The sequence below is a fragment of the Pteropus medius genome, unplaced genomic scaffold (genome assembly GCF_902729225.1).
Source record: "Pteropus medius unplaced genomic scaffold, Ma_sr-lr_union100, whole genome shotgun sequence".
NCBI lineage: Eukaryota > Metazoa > Chordata > Mammalia > Chiroptera > Pteropodidae > Pteropus > Pteropus medius.
The window spans coordinates 38,070,536-38,092,020 of record NW_024354875.1 but is presented as its reverse complement, the minus strand read 5'-3'; the positions used below and the strand labels follow the sequence as shown (position 1 = coordinate 38,092,020).

General features: G+C 33.3%; 1 protein-coding gene across 2 annotated transcripts in view; it reads left to right on the top strand.

Moving 5' to 3' along the window:
• ZNF385B (zinc finger protein 385B) overlaps positions 1 to 21,485 on the top strand; it is a 344,341-nt gene that overhangs the window by 137,546 nt on the left and 185,310 nt on the right. The gene's annotated exons all lie outside the window — the stretch shown is intronic.

Below are 21,485 nucleotides of genomic sequence, written 5' to 3'. Positions count from 1 at the left end.
AAATGCAAAAGTTCTCTTGAAAACTGTTAGTTACAACTGGTATTTGCTCCCTCTGCTCCCATTTATGAATGAAAGCTTTATCTCTTGGAGACTGACAATGATAGAATGGGTTTTTATTTGGAGCAGTGCCTGTTTCTTTTTATGTGATGCTTTTATAATGATGCTTGGAGGAACAAGAGATACACCCATTTTTTAGGTGTGATAGAATGCCTATTCTGTGTTTTCTAGGGGATTCTCCAATTTTTGCTTTAAACCCTGAGAAATGATTTAGGCAGGACTGTGACTACCAAATGTACAATTAAGTGACCCTTTATGAGGTTCAGCAGTGTCTTGCTTACAAAATATGCGCAAAGAGAAATTGGGATAGCAGTTACTGAATTGAAGAATCCAGGATGCCCAGCAGACTGCCCTGAGACAGCAAAAATCTCAGGCAAGACTAGCAAATGCCAGGACGTTCAGGTAAACAATATGCACTGCCATTTACCTCTCTAAAATCTTTTTATAATTGGGTAAAACTGGAAAATGAAAATGAGTTACATGTGGAAAAACAATATCGACATTTAAAACTAGCGATCAAGAGTGTGATCTGGCTTCTCTAGTGAACTTGGGTAAGGTTTGAGTAATCTTGGCTAAGTTCCTTAATCTATTTTTTACTTTCTTTACACAGTATATTAAATGGGGATAATAATTATTGTTACCTGATAGGATTGTTGAGAAGATTAAATGAACAGTTTAATGTAAAATTCTTAGGACAGTTCCTAGCATATTGTAAACTCTCCATAATTGTTAGCTACTATTATTGTGTAAGCCTATAATGGAACTCTTGAGTTTACATATAAAGTACATATTAAGAAGAGACTGCATTAAAGTGAAGAAAGAAAATAATTTCAGGGGAATCCTTACCCTGGCTATTCTTGGTGTACTGTTTTATTTTCATCAATAAGTTGTATTCCTGCCAGAAACCAGGTGGAGAGGATTTCTAAGTTGCATGTGAGATTTTAAAAGTGTATAAGCCATAAGATCTTTTATCAATATTAATGACATATTAGTAAGTTAAGAAGATGGCCAGTATTGCAGTAATTTTTAGTTTGTTCTAAAATATGAGGCAAACATGATACAGTCTCAGATGATAGCAAGCTGAGCATTTATGATTATCATGGAAATAGAACCACATTTTTTTCTGCTTTCCCAGTCCCATCATTGTTCAAATGATTTATTCAACATTCCACAAAAGCTGATCGTTTTACTTTGTTATCATACATTACTATCTATTATCATCACTGATGATCCCTGGATTTTGTAGGCAAAGATGTATATATATTCTGTAGATCATGAGCTCGCATTGGAAAAGAGCAGAATTTGCACAGGGGCAGAATTGGCCGGTGATATATTGATGTGGTAGTTTGAATTTGACAGTAGGGAAAGGGTTCCATAGTATGCCAGCAATGGAATGTGGATTAGGTGGACCAAATGTAGCCTGTGGAGATGCAGTCAGCAAATATTTGCATTATACAAGACTATATTTTAGAGTCATGGGCTGCAGAACTTGAGAAGTAAGTACAAAAGTACAGAGAAGGGTCGTTTATAATATACATACATACGCTTCCTTCCAATCAGGTCAGGCCATCTGAATCAGGTGCTTTTTGAAGGTTTCTTTGCCTAAAATGGTAACTTTTCATGAGATCTGGTTTATTTTCTCCTCGCTGATTGAAATTTCCAAGCAATTCTTTCTTCCTTGTTTATTTAAAAAATGTTTTAATGCTAATTATATAATTTCTGATTATATACAACTTTATATATTCATCTACTCACAAATATATGCCATCACCTGACCACAGAGGATATGGTATATGAAAGCATAGATGAATCCTTATAAATCTAAAGTCATCCTTAGGAAAATTATACAAAAATATCTCCCTGTTTAAATAGGTCAGTGTTTTCCTGCGGGTATATAAATGCAACATACTATTTGATATCCACATCCCCATATGTATTCTGAACCTTTTGTTAAAAGTAGGAATTAATCATGTAAGAACTTATTATTCTGTTTATTTGCAGTATTTTCATTGATATAAAAATAAAAAATAATTGCATAGACCCAATCCAAAATAAATACTGCTTTATAGCATGAACAAAATATGCCTAACAATGGCATGTGTCACTAACACCAGAAATATTTCAAAAAGTGATGTTCAATCATTGTTTATAACATGCAAAACAGAATCTAGAGCTCTTTAATTGAGGGTTTCCGCTTGAGTGTAATTCCAACTTGCAAGTATGTTTTTGAAAAACATATTATTTAAAATTGTATCTTCCATGGAAGGAGAGGGAAATATGAGATCAGTGGATATTGAGTTTCAGTTCAGGAAAGTGTAAAAATTCTAGACATGGACGGTGGTGATGGTTGCCCAACAAAATGGTTAAAATGGTAAATTTTATATATATTTTACCACAAGAAAAAAATTTCTTGATTGTCTCCTTTAAACCTAAAGGGCCTTCTAACATATTTATAATGTTATTTGATATTGTTATTTCCTTGAATAAATTCTAAATCATATATAAATATGCAAGCAAAAATGTGCGCTAACATAACACATTAGTCAGACTTCAGGGAAAATATTTAAATAAACTCATGTTGGGATCGAGAATGAAAACACTAAAGCATTAGCTAGCAGGGATCATAAGAACGATCTCTTGATTTTATTCTTATCTTTGCGACTTTGTAGTTTAATGCAGTTTCTAGTTTCACTGAAAAGTTTAGAGATGACTTTTTATTGACTTTCTTAAAAGAAAGAGAAGATTATTCAATAAAGACCATAAACATTAAACTTCTGGTATTTGGAAGTTATATTAGATTGAATTTCAGGTGTTATGTGCAGAGTAAAGTGACTTTATTATGATCACTCTTCTTTTCAACTCTATATATTTCCAGTTTAATGGCATAATAATAATATGACTGGGATTTACCAGCCAGAGTTATAAATATGTAACATTCATTTCTAGGTAATATATTACACTGTTCTTTTATGAAGAAGTAGTTGCCCTTGATGTAAAAATGGATATTTGATTTGAATAAATGATTCTGGAATTTATGTGATACTCTAAGTTATATTGTCCTCTCAGATGCTGAAATGCTTTTGTGAGATATTGGAGTAGATAAATAATAATTGCTTTCAAGAATCTTCAATATACATGATGGTTATTTTAAAACCCAGTTTAAAACCTTTGTAACATTAATACTTTAATTTTTATCATACCTATTGCCTTAGCCATTTTTTATTGAAAGATAGTTTTGTATCCTAATAACAAACTATGTTTCCTTCTTAAAATACTCACTGAGAACGCTCTTCATAGACATAAATGTTTATCTGGTTAGCAAGTTCTTTTTAGTGATTCTATTTCTTACAGAATTTAGAAATACAATTCACACACTTACAAATATTGTTTCAATTTACCACAAAAGGAAAAGAGCACATAAATTGGTGATTAGAATCATCTTAAAACCATAGCACTGGTGGGGATCTTGCATTCCGATCTCCAACTGGACTTCTCTATAGTCATGGCTTGCAGTCATGGCTAGATAGACATAGGTAGTGAGGTGGGTATAAATTTTACCTCATAAAATTTTTTGTGCAAAAATATGACAGATATGTTTATTTTCGTAAACAAAACTAAATCTAACTCCAAGGTGGTGGGGCATTTAATCTCAGTTAATCGGGGGCTTCCCCATCTGAAGTATCATTTATATTGAGTGGAACTGTGGGGGATGGGGATGCTGCTTTGGTCTTTGGTCCTCGGTGGTCCTTGCTGTGACCCTCCTGTCTGTGTCTCTGCTAAGCTTGGAGATTGTTCTTTGACCATGCTGTCCACGCTTCCTTCCTTACAGGGCTGATTAGGATCTGTAGAAGGTCCCAGCACTGAGGATATTATAATTCAAAATCAAAATCATTCTAAACTTTCAAAATCTGGTGTATGGGTGTTAAGTTCTATTGACTTCAGGTATTATATGCGTAATATGTATGCTGAAATAAAAAAGTTTCTTTCTACAGTCTTTTCAAAGTTCTTGAAAAGTTCATTGCAGCTGAACTTCTTTAGGGGTAAGGGCTGGCATTGTGGAGGCCCTAAGCACATGCTTAATCTACCTATTAGTTGATACAGGGCTGCCGATACAGGTTTACTGAAAGTGATCTAGAGGCCGCAGTGCATGAGAATATCTCTAAATGAGTCAAAATTTTTTCTTCCTGTCTGAAAAATTTCCCTAGCCACATTATTAGGACATATTTTTTAACTTGTGTTTTCAAACAATTGTTAGCATAAGTGTAGAACTGACCAACTTTCTTACCAGTCTTTCTCTGGAAAGTGAGTTTGTTGGTCATTGGGATGAGATTAGAGGTAGATGGCAACACATCAAAATTTGCCCAGATAATCCCAGTTTGTACTTATTGTCTCACCATATTTTTTCCTTTTTTAATAGATTAAGTGAGGTATAATTTATATACTATACAATTCACCCATTTAAAGTATATAATTCAGTGTTTTTTAGTGTATTCACAGGGATGTGCAGCCATCACCACAGTCAATTTTAGAACATTCTCATCACCTCAAAAATAAACCCTGTAACCTTTAGCTAGCATTCCTGTATTCCCCTGTCTGCCCTCCCCATGCCACCGCCAGCCCTAAGGAACCAATGATCTACTTTCTGTCCCTATAGATTTCTATATTCAGACCTTTAATATGAATGGAATCATATAGTAGTTTTCTGTGACTGGCTTCTTTCACTGAGCATAATGTTTTCAAGGTTCATCCATTTTGTAGTGTGTCTCAGTACTTTATTTCTTTTTATGGCCAAATACTATTTCATTATCTGGATATACCACCTTTTATTTATCCATTTCTATATTAATTGACATTTGGATGTTTCCTTCTATTACTTGTTATGATTAATGCTACCATAAACATTCATCTACAAGTTTCTGTGTGGACCTACATTTTTACTTCTCTTGGTTATATACCTAAGAGTAGAACTGCTAGATCATATAGTGACTCTATATTTAATCGTTGAAGGAACTGCCAGACTACTTTATAAAGTGGCTGCTCCATTTTACATTTGTACCAGCAACAGATGAGGTTTCCAATTGTCCACATCTTTGCCAACACTTACTTTATTCGGCTTTTTGTTTCTGGTCATCCTAGTGGGTGTGAGTGATGTCATTTTTTGGTTTTAATTTGCATTTCTTTGATGACTAATGATGTCAACATTTTTTTCATGTGCTTATTGACTATTTGTATATTTTTCCTGGAGAAATGTCTACTCAAATCCTGTACCCATTTTTAAATTGAAATTTTTGTCTTTTTTATTATTGAGTCATAAGAGTTCCTTATTCTAGACACAAGTTCCTTATGGGATATATGACTTGCATATTCTCTCCCATTCTGTGGGTTGTCTTTTCATTTTCTTAATATCCTTTGAAACACAATTTTAAAAAAAATTCTAATGAAGTCCAGCTTATCTAGTTTTTTTTTCTTGCTCTACTTTTGGTGTCAAGTCTAAGAATCCTTTACCAAATCTAAGATCATGAATATTTATCCCTTATATTTTACATTTAATAGGTTTTTAGTTTTGGCTTTTACATTTAGGTCTGGATCCATTTCGTGTTAATTTTTGCTTATGATGTGCGCTGGCATAACTATTAATTGCACCTCCTTTCACTCTCAAAAATGTCTCTGGTTACGTTATAAATAATATGATGACTCTAGTTAGAGATGGAGTTAATGAAATACAGTAAAGCTCTCTGAGCTATGAGAAGATGATAACTCTACTTGCGATCTCAGTTACATCATTTTCTAACCTAGCTAACCAATCTAAACTAACCACATATATAAGCAAGAGTCATATAGCTCTAAGGAAATATAGAGAAAACAATCTTTTTAAAAAAAGATAGCAGGAGTCAAAGGGTAAGAAGATAAGCCAAAGCTCACTCTTCTTTCAAAAGTCTATAACTGCTGTACTTTAAAGCCCTGAAGTCTAATTCCTTTTTCAGTCTTATAATATTGTATTCAACTTCTGCTGTAGAAATGGTGTGGCCATATGCCTACAAGCTCAGTAAAGTGTCTATTAACTTTAAAATATCAATTTATGGGCAATTTTGCATTTTCTCTTAAAGAATTTAAACACATATTTTACAAGTGAATTTCATAATTTGCTGGAATTGGTGACTAATATTTGCACAGCTATTTTAGTGGTGAAAATCCAGGATTTAAGAAAAACGTTAATGCAGCTAAGCTGATATCTATTTCAAATTCTCCATTGTTTGGCAATAAACTTGTCATCTCTTCACCTGTTCTACAGATACCAACTTAATTATCCTAACTGTATAACTCTTTTTAAATAAAGTACAGTAGTGAACTTGAGACATGATTAAAGGTCAGCATGGATATGAGTTGGTTATCAGGTCAGCTTAGTTATGAGTTGACAATTATACATAAAACTTAATAATAATAATGAATTTGGATCTTAAGAAATATTTTCTCATTTCTCTCTCTTAACAGTAATTAGACATACTTTGAGTTTTCATCCTTGAATGTAATATTAAAATAGGTAAGCTTCTATATTTGAATATAAATGAGTCCACTAATTATCATGTTGATGTTTTTAGCCTTTTATATATATTTGGGCCACTGATAAATTTTTTTGACATTGCCCTTATAAGAGAAAAGGCAATGTATTTTTAATTTTGACTCAGCAAACTTGAGTTATTTGAGTATTCAGTATATAGAAGAACACTTTTTTTCTGCCTTTTGGTATCTTATTATCCAAAGATTAATATTACAGTCAGACAAAAACCTGGTTAATTCACATTTGTTTTGCTTTGTCTTTAGGGGCTAAAGGAGATATAACTACCAAATATCTATTTACCAAGACAGGCAATTATTGCTTTCTTGGTTCTGTCAATCTTTTTATACCTGTGATTATTTCATAAAAAGTATTATGATTGATGTTACATGTTTATCAGTTTCAGGAACAGCTCCTTGGAGCAGAACACAAATGTAAAAGTCTTAGCCAATGGAACTCTGGATTGTTTTTATTAGTTATCAAGCCCTGAGAACTTTGAAATTGTAAAATACTTTTAAATTATTCATTAAGCAGCTCTGTATCAGAGAGAATTCACTATTATATTATTCTCTCCATTTTCAAGATGTGTCAATTTATTTGGTCATATCAGACAGCAATAAGGGATGGAAGATCACAATTTATATTTCCCTGTTGCCCATATATTTAGGGAACAGTGTTATAGATGTTGAGACATAGAGGGGATGCTTCCCCCTCTCCTACAGTCATTTGTTGTTCTCACTGATGCTAAAGAGTGACTCACAGAAGGAGCATGTGGGGTAGGTGGGATGAGAATCACTCCAGAGGTAAACTCTCTTTTTTATGGAGTTTGTGTCATCCTGTGAGTGTACCTTGATCATTTCTCTTAGGATATCCTAATAAATATAGGCCAAACTGTGTTCTTCTGATCACCTGGGAAAATATGGAAAAATTGTACCTGACTAGATGTGTTCCAAACCAATGCTTCTTAAACTTAAGAAGGCACGTTGAACAGAATCCACGACTGTATATTCTAACAAGCTCAAAAGAGATGGGGTGCTGCTGGTGCAGGGACCACAGTGAGTAACCAGGGCCTATGTGATCCAGATTTGCAGTGGGTGCCTTAGGGTACTGGAGTTGGAAGGTGAATGAACAAACCTACCAGGCAAAGAAGCAAGTAGTTACTCCTTTGACCAGAAGGGACAAGGAAGAAACTCTAGCAAGCACAGAAGGAGAGAACTAAAGATAGAAGACTTATACAGTCAGGATCTCTGGAAAATCTTCAAAGATGATGATAGCAGACTTGTTTTCATTTAAAAGGGTCTCTCAGAAGGTTGCTAATGCTCACAGAGGTAGATGAGAAAGAATTTTTATGCAGTGGCATGAAAGATAACTTCAATAAACCTTTTTGAATAAAACATAGGAGAGAAATTGATGTATCAGAATGGAATAATGTATATGAAAGCACTTCATAAAATGTAAAGTGCTACTCAAATGCGGGGTATTCGGCATTAATACTAATAGTCTTAGGCAAGTCAACTAACATGAGGCTGGGTAGAAATGGAGGCATATCGGCTCTGGAAAGGCAGATGGAAAATACCCATTGCCCAGAACTTTACTGCGTGGTTGCATAACTCAATAAGCTTACTTTCTCTTCTTCTACACCTTTTTCCATATTCTCTTCTTTTTTACTCCTAAATTCTCTTTCGTGCAGTTATTCACTCCATGCACTGCTCTGCACTGGGACAGTAGTGCTACTTTCTGCACTTTGGTAATGTTATCCTGGTGCCAGGACAGATTTCTGTGGAGCTCCTGGTGCTTCCCAGCTCTGTCTTCAGGTCCACTGAGGGTCACATACTCCTCAGGGGTGCTAAAAGCCCATTCCTAGTCACCTGATTCCTTGGTTCTTCAATCTTACTTAGGAAGACTTTCTTCCTTGCCACACCATTGGCAAAATCTGCCTCCAGATTCTCCAGAGTGTGAAGAGTTCTAAAGGCATTTCCTTCCAATGGCTTACCCACTAGAAAATCAAGTAGCTCCTGCCTCCATGCAGTGCCTGTTTTTTTTAATGACATTTCTGCACCCAGCAGCAGTGGAAGTCCCTCAGCCCCTAGTATTTTTACCCAGTAGAAGCTACATGTTATTTGGCCAGCCTTGGAGCCCTGGCTTTCAAAGAACATTATCCACCAATAGGAAGATTTTTTTTATTTTATTATTTTTTCTCCTCATTCTCCTTATTCATGAAGGCTCCCCACCCCACTTACTTAGCTTGATTGACTATTCGGAAGAACATTTCTAAAACAAGACAGTATTTCAGGAAATTCCTTCCACCTCCATCTACTTCCGCTCCATCCCTCAGTTCCTCAAGCATCTTTTTTTTTCTAAAGTCTTCCCCAAACCTCTTTCTCAACCCTAAGCACATATTTCCCTTCTTTCTACTCTTCTCCCTTTCTTTCATTTCTAGACCACAGTAGTCCCAGAGAACTTGCCGGGCAACAGGACTTTCTGTAAAGCAGAGAAGGGAAAGAAACTGAGCTAGCAGAGATAGAGCCCTTGTTCGTAGATAGAGCATGAGAAAGGCTGGGTGCACTCCTGCCTGAATAATATTTTATCCAGTACTAGGATCATGATGGAGCGAGAACAGAAGCACCGAAACATATCAAAAATCTTTTAAAATTTTTAACAGCTTGATATGGCATATGGATTATTGTCTTATAACCGACATCACTTTCTATGTGTAATTATTTCAAGGCTGCCATCCATTGAGTGCTTATGATGTGCCAGGCATTTTGCTTAGGATTTTAATATACTTAACTCTAATGTTCATACCAAATCTCTAAGGTAGTTGGTACATCCCCCACTTTACAAATGAAAAAGTTGAAATACAGAGCCATGATTGGACCAAATTATGACTCTAAATTATGTACCCTTTTCATTAATAATAATACTGATATAGTAGCTCCCGGTAGTTGAACAAAAGCTTTCATCAATCCTTGTGTTGTCATACATGCAACACTTTAAATCTTCACATAAACTCAGTGAGGTAGTGCTGTTGTTAGCACTACTTTATGGATGAGGGCACTGAAGGTCAGAGAGACATAGACACCTTGTTGGCCACATAGTTAGTATTCATTAGTGACACCTTGAATCCAGACTCATCAGATTTGAGATGTATTTTCTAAATCATTAACCTGAGTACTCTCACGATGCCTGTTTTATAATATTGTATGCCAGGAATATAATGGTAATATGAATGTAGTAGTTTCTTATTTAGCAATTATCTGGACACTTTGAGGTGGAGGTGGTATTTCTAAGAGGTGAGAAAAAATCAACATGACAGGATCTCCAGAGACATGGCTTGAAGCTGTGCAGGTCAGTTAGTGAATGCTGGGTTGGAACAACACAGTCCATGCCAATTATTTTGAAAGAGAGAAATTTGGAGTTCATGAGGTATACAAGAGAATCACAAATAGCACTGACCTTGTGAAACAGGAACCAAAGGACAGATCATGATTTGCAAGTCTCTCAAGTCAGTGTTTACTAGTTAGCCCATTTCTTTAATCCAGTAATAGTCATCCTTCTCCAGGGGAGTCTCCCAATAGTTTGGATCATTTCCTTCACGTTTGTTCTCATTTAGTACAGGATTCAACTCAAGCACTCATGGATATTCTTGATAGCTCTTAATCATGAGAAATAATATCAGAGTGGGAAATGATGGAAGTATATAGCATCTTGTTGAAAATATGGCTGTGATATTTTTTGTGGAAGATAAGTCCTAACACTGAAATTAGCCTGAATAAATGAATAAAATATGGAGATGAATAAAATATGGAGATGTTTTGATAACACGGTCCAAATTTTGGCTTGACTAGTCAGCTGTCTCATGAGAATATTGACAAAAATAATAGTTGTGAAGTAATTGCCAGAATCCCACAGATGAATTGTTCCATAGGCTTCAGGTAATTTTCAAAGGCGCATATATTTAAATGAAATTTTATTTTTTTAGATGAAAACCATTTAGTTTTTACAGATTAATGCTTATAAATTAACATTTTAAATGTTAAAATATAAATATTATATTTATTTGGTGATTTCTGACAAGATTTCATGGAATGTTTTTTTTTCCTTCCTGATTTTAAGGGAGAGCACGTTGATAGAACTGTGCTTTTGGGTTCAAGGAAAATTATCCTAAATCATACATGCAAAACACTGTCGCCTCTACCAGCCTATCATTTTACCTTCTGCTTCTCTTATAGTCAAATAGTTGAAAGCTGAGACTCAAAGAGACAAATATGTAAAAGAGCACTTAATAGGACACAAATCTCGAGCCTCTCTTTCTCTAAGCCAATTCTGATAAAATCCTGCCTTTACCAAGCTAATAGTTCTTCTGTGTCATTTTTAAAACAAATTTATTAGTTTCAAGTGTACAGTACATTGGCTAGACATTTACACAGTTTATAAAACCACCCCCCTAATTGCTCTTTCTCTCCTCTGGCTCTTCACTTAGCCAATACGTTATTGCCAACTGCATTTCCTATGCTATGCTCCCCATCCCATGACCATCTATCAACTACTAATTTGTACTTCTTTAACCCTTCACCCCATTTTTGAATTTTTATCACCTCTGAGTCACCCATGTGCTAAGCAGTCAGAATACAGAGACCATAAAGTACTCCAGAAGCTTACAGTATGGGGCAGTTTCTTCCTGAAAAGTGGCCCTGAGACCACACCTCACTGATGCTGTGCCCGCTCGGGAAAAATTCAGATTTCTGGGTCTCAGTGAAGGCCTGTGGAATCAGAACCTCTGTGGCATCTCTCGCTAGAGCCATCGTGGGAAACACCGACATGAGCAGAACTGGTTGTGAGGTAATGAGATGAAGGGAGTAGTAGTGCCAAAAGGGAAGAGGAAGGAATGTGAAGAAGAGGCGATTTCTATTCCCTTTCTGATTATTAGAAGGCAGCTAGGCACTGTGTCCTATTGGCCTTTGATGACAAATACAGTCAAGAACATACATATATGATGATGTTGTGTGTTTTTCATCTTGATTATCTACATTTGGTTCCGAATCTACCAGACCTATTTCTTGCTAAATATAGTTTGCCATTCAAAAATGTGTAGTGGTAAGTTCAGAGGATGGATTAAGTTTTAGCTATATAGGCAAAACCTAACATTTTAAAGTGATTTATTTATAGGTACTAAAAAGTTATGTTGTCCTTACAGTCAGGGTGATTGCAGTTACTGCACTCGAATTAAATAGTCCACGAATGGATACTGACTTCCATTTTTCTTTTTGTAAGATTATATAACTATTGCACTTTTAATTAGGAGGGCAATGATGCTGATACCAAGAAATTCAATGCAATGAACTTTTATTATTAGAGATAAAAATTAATCCTCAGTTCCTTTGGCTTTTTAATTGTTAACTGTGGAATCAGTCAAATGCAGAGGCTGAAGAAGCATCAAGGGATAATGTAATTGCAACTCTTCAAACAATTGTATCTGTCTAGAGAATGAAGATTGATGATCTGGAAAATAGATCTCATTGTTTCAGTAGTAGAATTATGGGCTTTGCCAGTGGCTATTAAGAGAGAGTCTCTGGGAAATTTTTTACCAAAAGAAAAAAAAAAATACGTGTTAGATGAATAAAATTGAATTCAGCCACTTTTCATTAAGCAAGGCTAGAAACTCTAATTCCCAAGTTCATAGCTGATGAGAGGCCCCAGAGCAGTAATTATCCATTTTTCAAATTTCCTGATAAAAAGCTCTTCAATTAGATATAGACAAGGGGAAAATTGTAGTAAAAGGAAGAGTATTTTGTCCTTTCTAAAGAGCACTAGGAAAACAGAGACTCTATAACAATGTTAAGAGATAATTATTGAGTTAAGCACTTTAAATTATCTTAAAAGATGTTAAATTACTTTTAGTATTGCTGTTTCACTTAAAGTGCTTAAAATTGTAATTCAGAAAATAAACTTGCATCTAGTATTCATTTATGTTTCCTAAATTCTCAGTAAGGGTAGATTGCCTCGGGCCTTCTTGAATATCCCTTGGAGGAATAGGTTATTCTGTGGATGAAGTAGATAGTGTTTTTTCTTCCAAGTGCCAACGAATGTTTGAAATGTGATTCGGTATATTTGTCATGCTGTTAGGAAGATTGGTTAGCTGTCTCACTTGTTGACCATTTTTCCCCCTTACCTTCCTCACTTATATAAAAGGTAGTTGTGGGTGTAAATAGTTGACTTGGTATGAGACTATAGGCAATCATGGATTAATATAAGGAAGAGAAAATACCTCTTTCTTTGTTAAACCACAAAATGGTAGCACATGAATATTTTATTTCACTATTTTAAAGTGAAGAAAGCTGAGAAGGTGAATTGAAGTGACTTCAGTCTCTTTCATTTTGTTTATGATATACCGTTCTTGATATTTGCTGCTAAGCAGAGAGTGATCTATTTACCACAGCGGGGTTCATGGAAGCATCTATACAGCCATGGTCCACCAACAAGCTGAACTCTTGAGTATGTATCTGTCCTAGAATTATTTCTCATTCGAGTACAAAGCGGATACACATTTATAATGGTTATAAATAGTAAATGGCATTTTGCGTGATTTTGATCTGCTAATGGAGGCTCCTGCTACTAGACTGTGAATGTAAATAGGAGGTTTTGGAAACCTAGAGCTTGAAAATGAGGTTATACGTGCTCATTATTATTACTATTAGATGGTTATAAGGTCCAACTTCTAGAAATGTGAAAAACTATTCTTTCTTAAGTCTATAACATTTCTTATTTTAAAGTTAAAAATGAGGGAACATCACATGAGAATGGTACTAAAAGATGAAGTTGTGAATCAGGGAAAATTGACAACATGAAAATCAGGACTTTAATATGGTTTTTTGGGGGTGTTCGAGGTAAAGTAGCCATACACATTTTTTTAAAAATTAAATGAACATGAATGTCATATAATGGTAAAATAATAAAAGTGGGTTTTTTTTTTTTGTAAACCATTTCAAAAATATATGAAAAGATGAGAGAAATTAAACCTCAACAACTGCCCCTGTCGTGCTTCTATGACTCAGAGATAGCCACGATTAGCCACTAGTTCTTTTGATCCTAATCCTATGTGTGGCTTTGGGGGACATTTTTAAAAAAACAAAAATGGAATGTTATAGTACCAACTATTTGGAAGATACTTTTTGTCCTATTTAATTATTTGTCATTATTTATTTGCATTAGAAGTCATTAAAAGACATCCAAAAAGAGAGAATGAGAGAGAAGAAAGCTGGGATTCTGTAAACCTGGCCTGTTTCTCCACCAGCTGGTTGTTCTCCACCTCTTTAGGGATGAGTTTCTTTCCTGATCCAAGGACCCTTAGCCTCCAGTATGTGAGCTCTGATCTCAGGTATGAACTTCAGAGAACCGAAGTGATGATGCAATGTTGTGGGGCAGGGAGGTTAATGAAATAATAATAATGTAAAAAAAATAAATAATAGGATTGGGGACCACTACTAATGGAGGGTTATATTTTTTCTTAGATTGAAGAGGAATAAAAACTCAGTGAAATGGTGACATCCAAGGGCTAAGAAGGAGATTATACAGGCCCATGCCATAATCAATCTAAGTTCTAGTAAATAGGTTTGTTCAGAGACAGAGTTAAACCACAGTAGGAAAACAAAAAGGTTTCAGAATTTGGTAGATGAACAAGGAAACTATTGCTAGAATTTGCAATCAGAACATAAGGGATCAGAAGTTAAGGGATAAAAGATGTCAGTTTTAAAAATGAAAGGATGCTTACTTTGTAGTTACAACATGAACAGTAGGAAATGTTAAAAAAACTGAGAGGGACATATAGATCTAAGAAATCATGTCAGCTCTGCACGTGGAAACAGAGGGGAAAAAAATCATCAAATAAAGTAGGGCAGAAATTCAAAAATTATGTTTTGAACCTACTAAAGGAAGTAGGATTATAAAAGAGGGAGAGGATGGGAAAGCGCACACTATAATAAGTGAAGTCAGAACCTGCTGATGCAGGAAAAATGTGCCAGAAAGAATTGTATCTTCTGTCTTTGAAGTATTAAAAGTTACAGGAACCTTAGCATAATGTGTACCTTTTTTTGACCCTGTTACATGTGCATATATGTCCATCACAGGTGAAAGTTGACTGGTTAAGGACAGGATTTGAATATTATTGACTTGCCTGGCCAAATATCATCTCATAACAATTCTTCATTTACAGAGTTTTTTTTTGTTAGCGGATTTAATTTATTTTTAAAGATTTTTATTAAAAAATAGCTAACATTCAATGATATATTTGTTTTAGATATACAGCATAGTTATCCAACATTTATATACCTAAAGAAGTGATCACCATAATAAGTCCATAATAAGTATGACACCGTGCACCACTATCACAATATTATTGACTGTATTCCCTACGGGGTGTATTACATCCCTATGACTTATTTGTTTTATACTTGGACATTTGAACCTCTTTTTCCCCTTCACCTTTTCCCTCTTTTTAATGTTTTTAAATTACAGTTGACATTCAATATTATTTTATATTCATTTCAGGTGTACAGCATAGTAGTTAGACATTTATATAATTTACAAAGTGAACGCTTGACTAGTTGAATACCCACCTGGCACCGTACATAGTTATTACTATGTTATTTTTAATGGTTCATTATTTTTAAGCACCTCATTTTATGAATATGCCACAGATAATTTAATATTTTTTTTATTATTTGACATTTTCTACACTATGTGTTTTACTAATAAAAATTATGCTACAACAAATATCCTTGCAAGCAAATCTTTGTGTGTCATTAATTGTTTGCTTTGAACAAGTACTATTAATTGAGTTACAGAGCCTTAGAGAATGCCCGTTTTAGGCTGTCGATAGCATTTGCCAAACTTTCTTAAAGTTTGTACCAATGTACACTACTGTCAATGATGGAGCAGCAAGCATTTCCCACATTCAAATGTGAGACTCCTAACACATCATCGGGTTTATAATCTTCTGAAGTATGATTTTCTAATAGTATAGATGATGTCAGTTAGTATATGAACTCTTTTTTCTGGTACACATTGTGATCAAAAGTGTATGCAATTTAAAAATATCTGGTAGAAGTTAGAGCTGTGTTCTATAGTGTTCAAAAAACGCTTTGCTAATAAAATGCTCATTATTAGCAAAGTAATAGAACCTATTTCTCTAACCATAGCCTAAAATATTTCTTTGTCTTTCATCCTTCTAATTGTCTAATGACTACAAGACAAAACTAATAATTCTCCCTTTCCCTAAATCAACTAGAGAAAAATCAACTAGAGAATTTCACAACATAAGATCTCAGAGTAGCCCAGTAATATTACTATAGTTTAATTTTAAAACAGCATCCAAAACATAATCTTACCCACATTTGAAATTTATTGCTACATTTAAGAAGGTATGAAACATTGTTCATGCACCTTATTTGGTGTGGAAAAAAATATATAAATAAGTGGAAAATGTTGCCCTTCTGTTACTGACCTTCATAAATGAATTTAATTTTAAAACAAAGTGGTTTGGCAGAAAATAGCAATGTCAGTTTTGAAAACTCACAATAAGTGGTCAGTAAAAAAAAAACCCAGTTGTTTGAATTATAGATCATTTATTCTGGTTATATATTATTTTAAATGGCTACATGTACAGTAAAAAGTGTGACATTCTAGAGATCAAGAATTGAAGTTTTAGACTTTCTAGATGTATGAAACTAGTCTCAGTTTATTTATCTATTAAAAAAACTTTTGTCACTTCTTATTACTCACAGGGTTGTTATGAGTATTAAGAGAATGAATGTGAAAATTTGTAAACTGCCCTACTTGTAACATTACTTAATACTTTTGGTAATTATAGTAATATGTTTTCTCCAAGATGTCAAGATCTTAGGTTTAATATTTAATACTCTAAAGTAAAAACCAGGATAGTTGGGGAAAAATAAAAGAAGAAAATTGATAATAGATGCATATTTCAAATAAAATTTATATTGAAGTATAACATAGCTCCTAAGAGTTCATAAATCATAAGTGTTTACTTTAATGAATTATTAAAGTAAATTAACAAAGTAATTAACAAAGTTAATTATTAAAGTAATTAACAAAGTTAATACACTTAAGTAACTGCTACCCAGGTCAAGAAATAGAACATTACCAGCAACCCAGAAGGCCTCTTTGTTCCCATCTTCAACTAATAGCCACCACCCTCCTTCCCAAGGAAAACCACTATCATAACATCTAATATTATAGTTAAGTATTGCCTGTTTTTTATTTTTATTTTATAAATTAAATAATATAATACATGTTTTTTGTATCAGGCTTATTTGAAATATTGTGTATAGCTATAGTTGAGTTATCTTTGTATTGGATAGTATCCCATATTCCAAATATACCATGATGTATTTATCTATTGAAAAACATTTTAGTTATTTCCAATTTGAAGCTGTTAGAAAAATGCTACTATAAAGAAATATATATGTGTATGTGTGTGTGTGTGTGTATATATATATATATATATATATCTCCAGTCGAATGTGTATGTCATATGCACACATGTACATACACACACACACACACATATATAGAACATGCATACCTACATACACATACACACATACTAGGAGTTGATTAAAAGGTATGTGTATGCTCGGCAATAAGAGATTTATTCAAAAGTTTTTCTAAATTGGAAAATTCATAGTGTGTGTAAATCCTAGTTTTTCCGTATCTTCACCAATATTAGGTATTGTTAGACTTTTCGTTTTACTCTCATGTGTATATAGCAACATCTCATTTTGGTTTCAATTTGCATTTATCTGACGATTAATGAGGTTGAGCACCTTTTTATAATTTTGAAAAAATTGGATATTTTCTTTTATGACATACTTATTTAAGTCTCTTGCCCATTTTCTATTGGTTTGTTTATTCTTTTATGATTTGTAAAAGTTGTTTATTCTGAATGAGTCCTTTGTCATATACAGACGAGCCCCAACTCCTGATGATTTTACTTATAATTATTTTACTTTATGATGGTGTGAAAGTAATACACATTCGGTGGAAACTGCACATGGAATTTTGATTTTTTATGTTTTCTCAGGCTATCAATATGTGGTGGGATACTATCTTGTGATGTTGGGCAGCCTTAGAGAGCTGCAGCTCCCAGCCAGTCACATGATCTTGAGGGTAAACAATTGAAACTGTAGTGTAGTCATTGTGTTAGATGATTTTGCCCAACCATAGGCTAATGCAGGTGTTCTGAACATGTTTAAGTAGGCTAGGCTGGAATGTGATGTTTGGTAGGTTAGGTATATTAAGTGCATTTTCAACTTATGATGTTTTTGATTTACGATAAGTTTATCAAGATGTAACCTCATTGTAAGTGGAGGAGCATCTGTATATGAATTGAAAATATCTCACACTCTGTGGGTTGGCCTTTTAACTTTCTTAATGATGTATTATAATAAATAGAAGTCCTTAATTTAACTTACTCCAATTTATTAGTCTTTTCTTTTGTGGTTAGGACTTTTTGCTTTTATTTAAGCAATCCTTGCCTACACCAATGACATGAAAATATTCTCCTTTATTTTGTTACAGAAAGTTTAGTGTTTTAACTTTCACATCCAGAGCTAGACTCCTGCTGGGATTGAATTTTATGTGTGGTGTAAGGTAGGATTCAAGGATCAGATTTCTTCCCCACCTCATGCATGTGCAATGGACTAAGTACCATTTATTAAAAAGACAGTCCTTTTCCCACTGTTCTGCTACCATCAATCCAGTGTCCATATGTGTTGAACTTAACATAAATATTTTTTCGTTGATTTATTTATTTAGCCTTAAGCCAATACCTGTCTTAAGCACTATTTATAATAAATGTTTAAATGTAATTGAGCACTTCCTTTCACCTTCTTTTCAAGTATTTCCATATAAATTTTAGAATAATATTGTCCACTAATAAAAAGAAAAGAAAAAAAAAGAAAAATTTTGAAATTTTATTTGAGATTACATCAAATCTATAGGTCAATTTGAGAGAATTGACATCTTTACAAGGTTGAGTACTTCTGATCCACAAACATGGTATAGCCATGGGTTTTCTTTATTTTAGTAATGTTTTATAGTTTTCTCTATAGAGATCTTGCATATCATTCTTGAGATTTATTCCTAGGTATTTAGTGCTTTATGCTATTGTAAAGCATTTGATTTTTAAAATTTTATTTTCCAACTGTTTTATAGACTTTGAATTGATATTATTCACTGACTATATTTAGCATCTGTGCTATATTGACTTTATATATATAATTACTTATCTGAAATTCTTGAGATTTTTATATATACACAAATCATATCATCAGTTAATAATTATAGTTTTGTTTTTTCTTATTAGTCTTATTTTTTTTTCTTTTTCTTATCACATTAACTAGAACCTTCAGCAAAACATGGATGGGTAGTGTAAAATACATCTTTGTCTCATTCCTAATTTGAGAACATTTTTTTCAATATTTAATTTTTAATTATGATATTTGCTTTAGAAATTTTGTAAATAACCTTATTACCCCTTATTTATTGAGATATAGAAGTATTTTACAATTAAAAATTGTATATATTTAAGGTATACAATGTGATGATTTGATATACATATATTGTGAAATAATTACCACAATCAAGTAAATTTATTAACACATCCATCACTTCACATAGTTACCATGTTTTATTTTGGTGTGGTGAGAATACTTTAAGATCTACTCTCTTAGCAACTTTCAAGTATACAATACAATATTATTGACTAGAGTCACAATGCCTATTAGATCCCTAGAACTTTTTCATCTTGTAACTGAAAGTTTGTACCCTGTGATCAACATCTCCCCATTTCCCCCAGCCCTCAACCCCTGGTAATCACCATTCTGGTTTTATGACTTCGACTTTTTAGATTCCACATGTAAGTGAGATCATACAGTATTTGTCATTCTCTGTTTGATTTCATTTAGCATAATGTCCTCCAGGTTCACTCATGTTATCACAAATGGCAAGATTTTCTTCTCTTTTACAGGTGAATAATATTTCATTGTGTTTTTATGCATGTGTGTATATATACGCACATACACATATATACAAATAATATAATATATAATATATAAATAACATATGTACATGTGTATACATATATACACATATATAAATATATATGTTTATATGTAATTGTGATATGTATATCACATTTTTTCTTATTCATTCATCCATCAACAGACACCTTGGTTATTTACATATCTTAGGTATTGTGAATAATGGTGCAATGAACACAGGAGTGCAAATGTCTCTTCAAGATACTGGTTTCATTAATTTCATTTTCTTTGATTTATATCCAGAAGTGGGATTACTGGATCATATGGTAAGTTCTATTTTTAATTTTTTGAGAAACCTCTATACTGTTTTTCATAATGACTGTACCAATTTACATTCCCAACAACATTGTATAAGTGTTCCTGTTTCCACACATCCCTGGTTCTCTCTCTCTCTCTCTCTCTCTTTTTTAATAAAAGCTATCCTAACAGGTGTGAGGTAATATATCACTGTAGTTTCGATTTGCATTTCCCTCATAATTAGTGATGTTGAGTTCCTTTTCATGTACTTTTTGGCCATCTGTATGTTCTTTATTAACATCTATTTTGCTCTTTTGACCATTTGGAAATCGAATTATTTGATTCTTTGCTATTGACTTGTTTGAGTTTCTTATATATTTTGCATATTAACTTTTTATTAGACATATGGTTTGCAAATATTTTCTCCCATTCTGTAGGTTGCCTTTTCATTTTGTGGTTGTTTCTTTTGCTGTGTGGAGCTTTTTAGTTTGTTATGTCCTACTTGTTTATCTTTGCTTTTATTCCCTGTCCTTTTGGTATCGTCCAAAAAAATCATGCCAAGACTAATGTCAAGGAGCTTTTTCCTTATTTTTTTCTGTAGGAGTTTTATGATTTTAGGTGTGACATTTAGGTCTTCAATCTCCTTTGATTTGATTTTTTGTATAGGGTAGACGATAAGGGTCCAATTTCATTTTTTTTTGTGTGTGTGTGGATATCCAGCTTTTCCAATCTTATTTGTTGAAGAGACTCTTTCCCCATTTGTATTCTTGGCACCCTTATCATAGATTACTTGACTGTATATGTGTGTGTTTATTTCTGGGCTCTCTAATCTGTTCCAGTGGTCTATGTGTCTGTTTTTATGCCAGTCTCATACTGTTTTGATTATAAATAACCTTTTTCAAATTAAGGAACTTTCATTCTATTTATATTTTACTAAGATTTTTCTTGTTGTTGTTAAAAATGGATCTTTTATTTTTCAACTGCTTTTTCTGCACTTATTGAAATGGTTGCATGATTTTTCTCCTTCTGTTAAAATGGTAAGAATTGGATTGATTTTAGAATGCTTAACCAACCTTGCATTCCTAGAATGAACATAACTTCATTTTTAAAAGTAAATGAAATCAATCTAAAATTATTCCAAAGTAATTAGTTTATTTTTAAAAAGAAAGGAAATTAGAAATAAGGTGGAGTCATTTCTTATTAGCCAGTGTTAATTGTGCTCAAAATTCACTTTAAAATCATGAGCTTCAAAGTTAAAACAAAATGGAAATAAATCAAGAATCAGGTTTTGATTGATGGGGCAGACAAAAACATAAATAAGAAACATACACAGTGAAAACTGTCAAGACTCAGAAGTTCAAAATCAATTGATAAGCCATGATTAAGAAATCTGGATGCATAAGGGAATGTAGGAACTAATTTTGTTTCAAGCAAATAGTAAAGAAGATACATCTAATCTGGCAAATTCCATAAGAAGCCTGAGTTTCTGTCAGCACCAGTGATAAATTCTATTC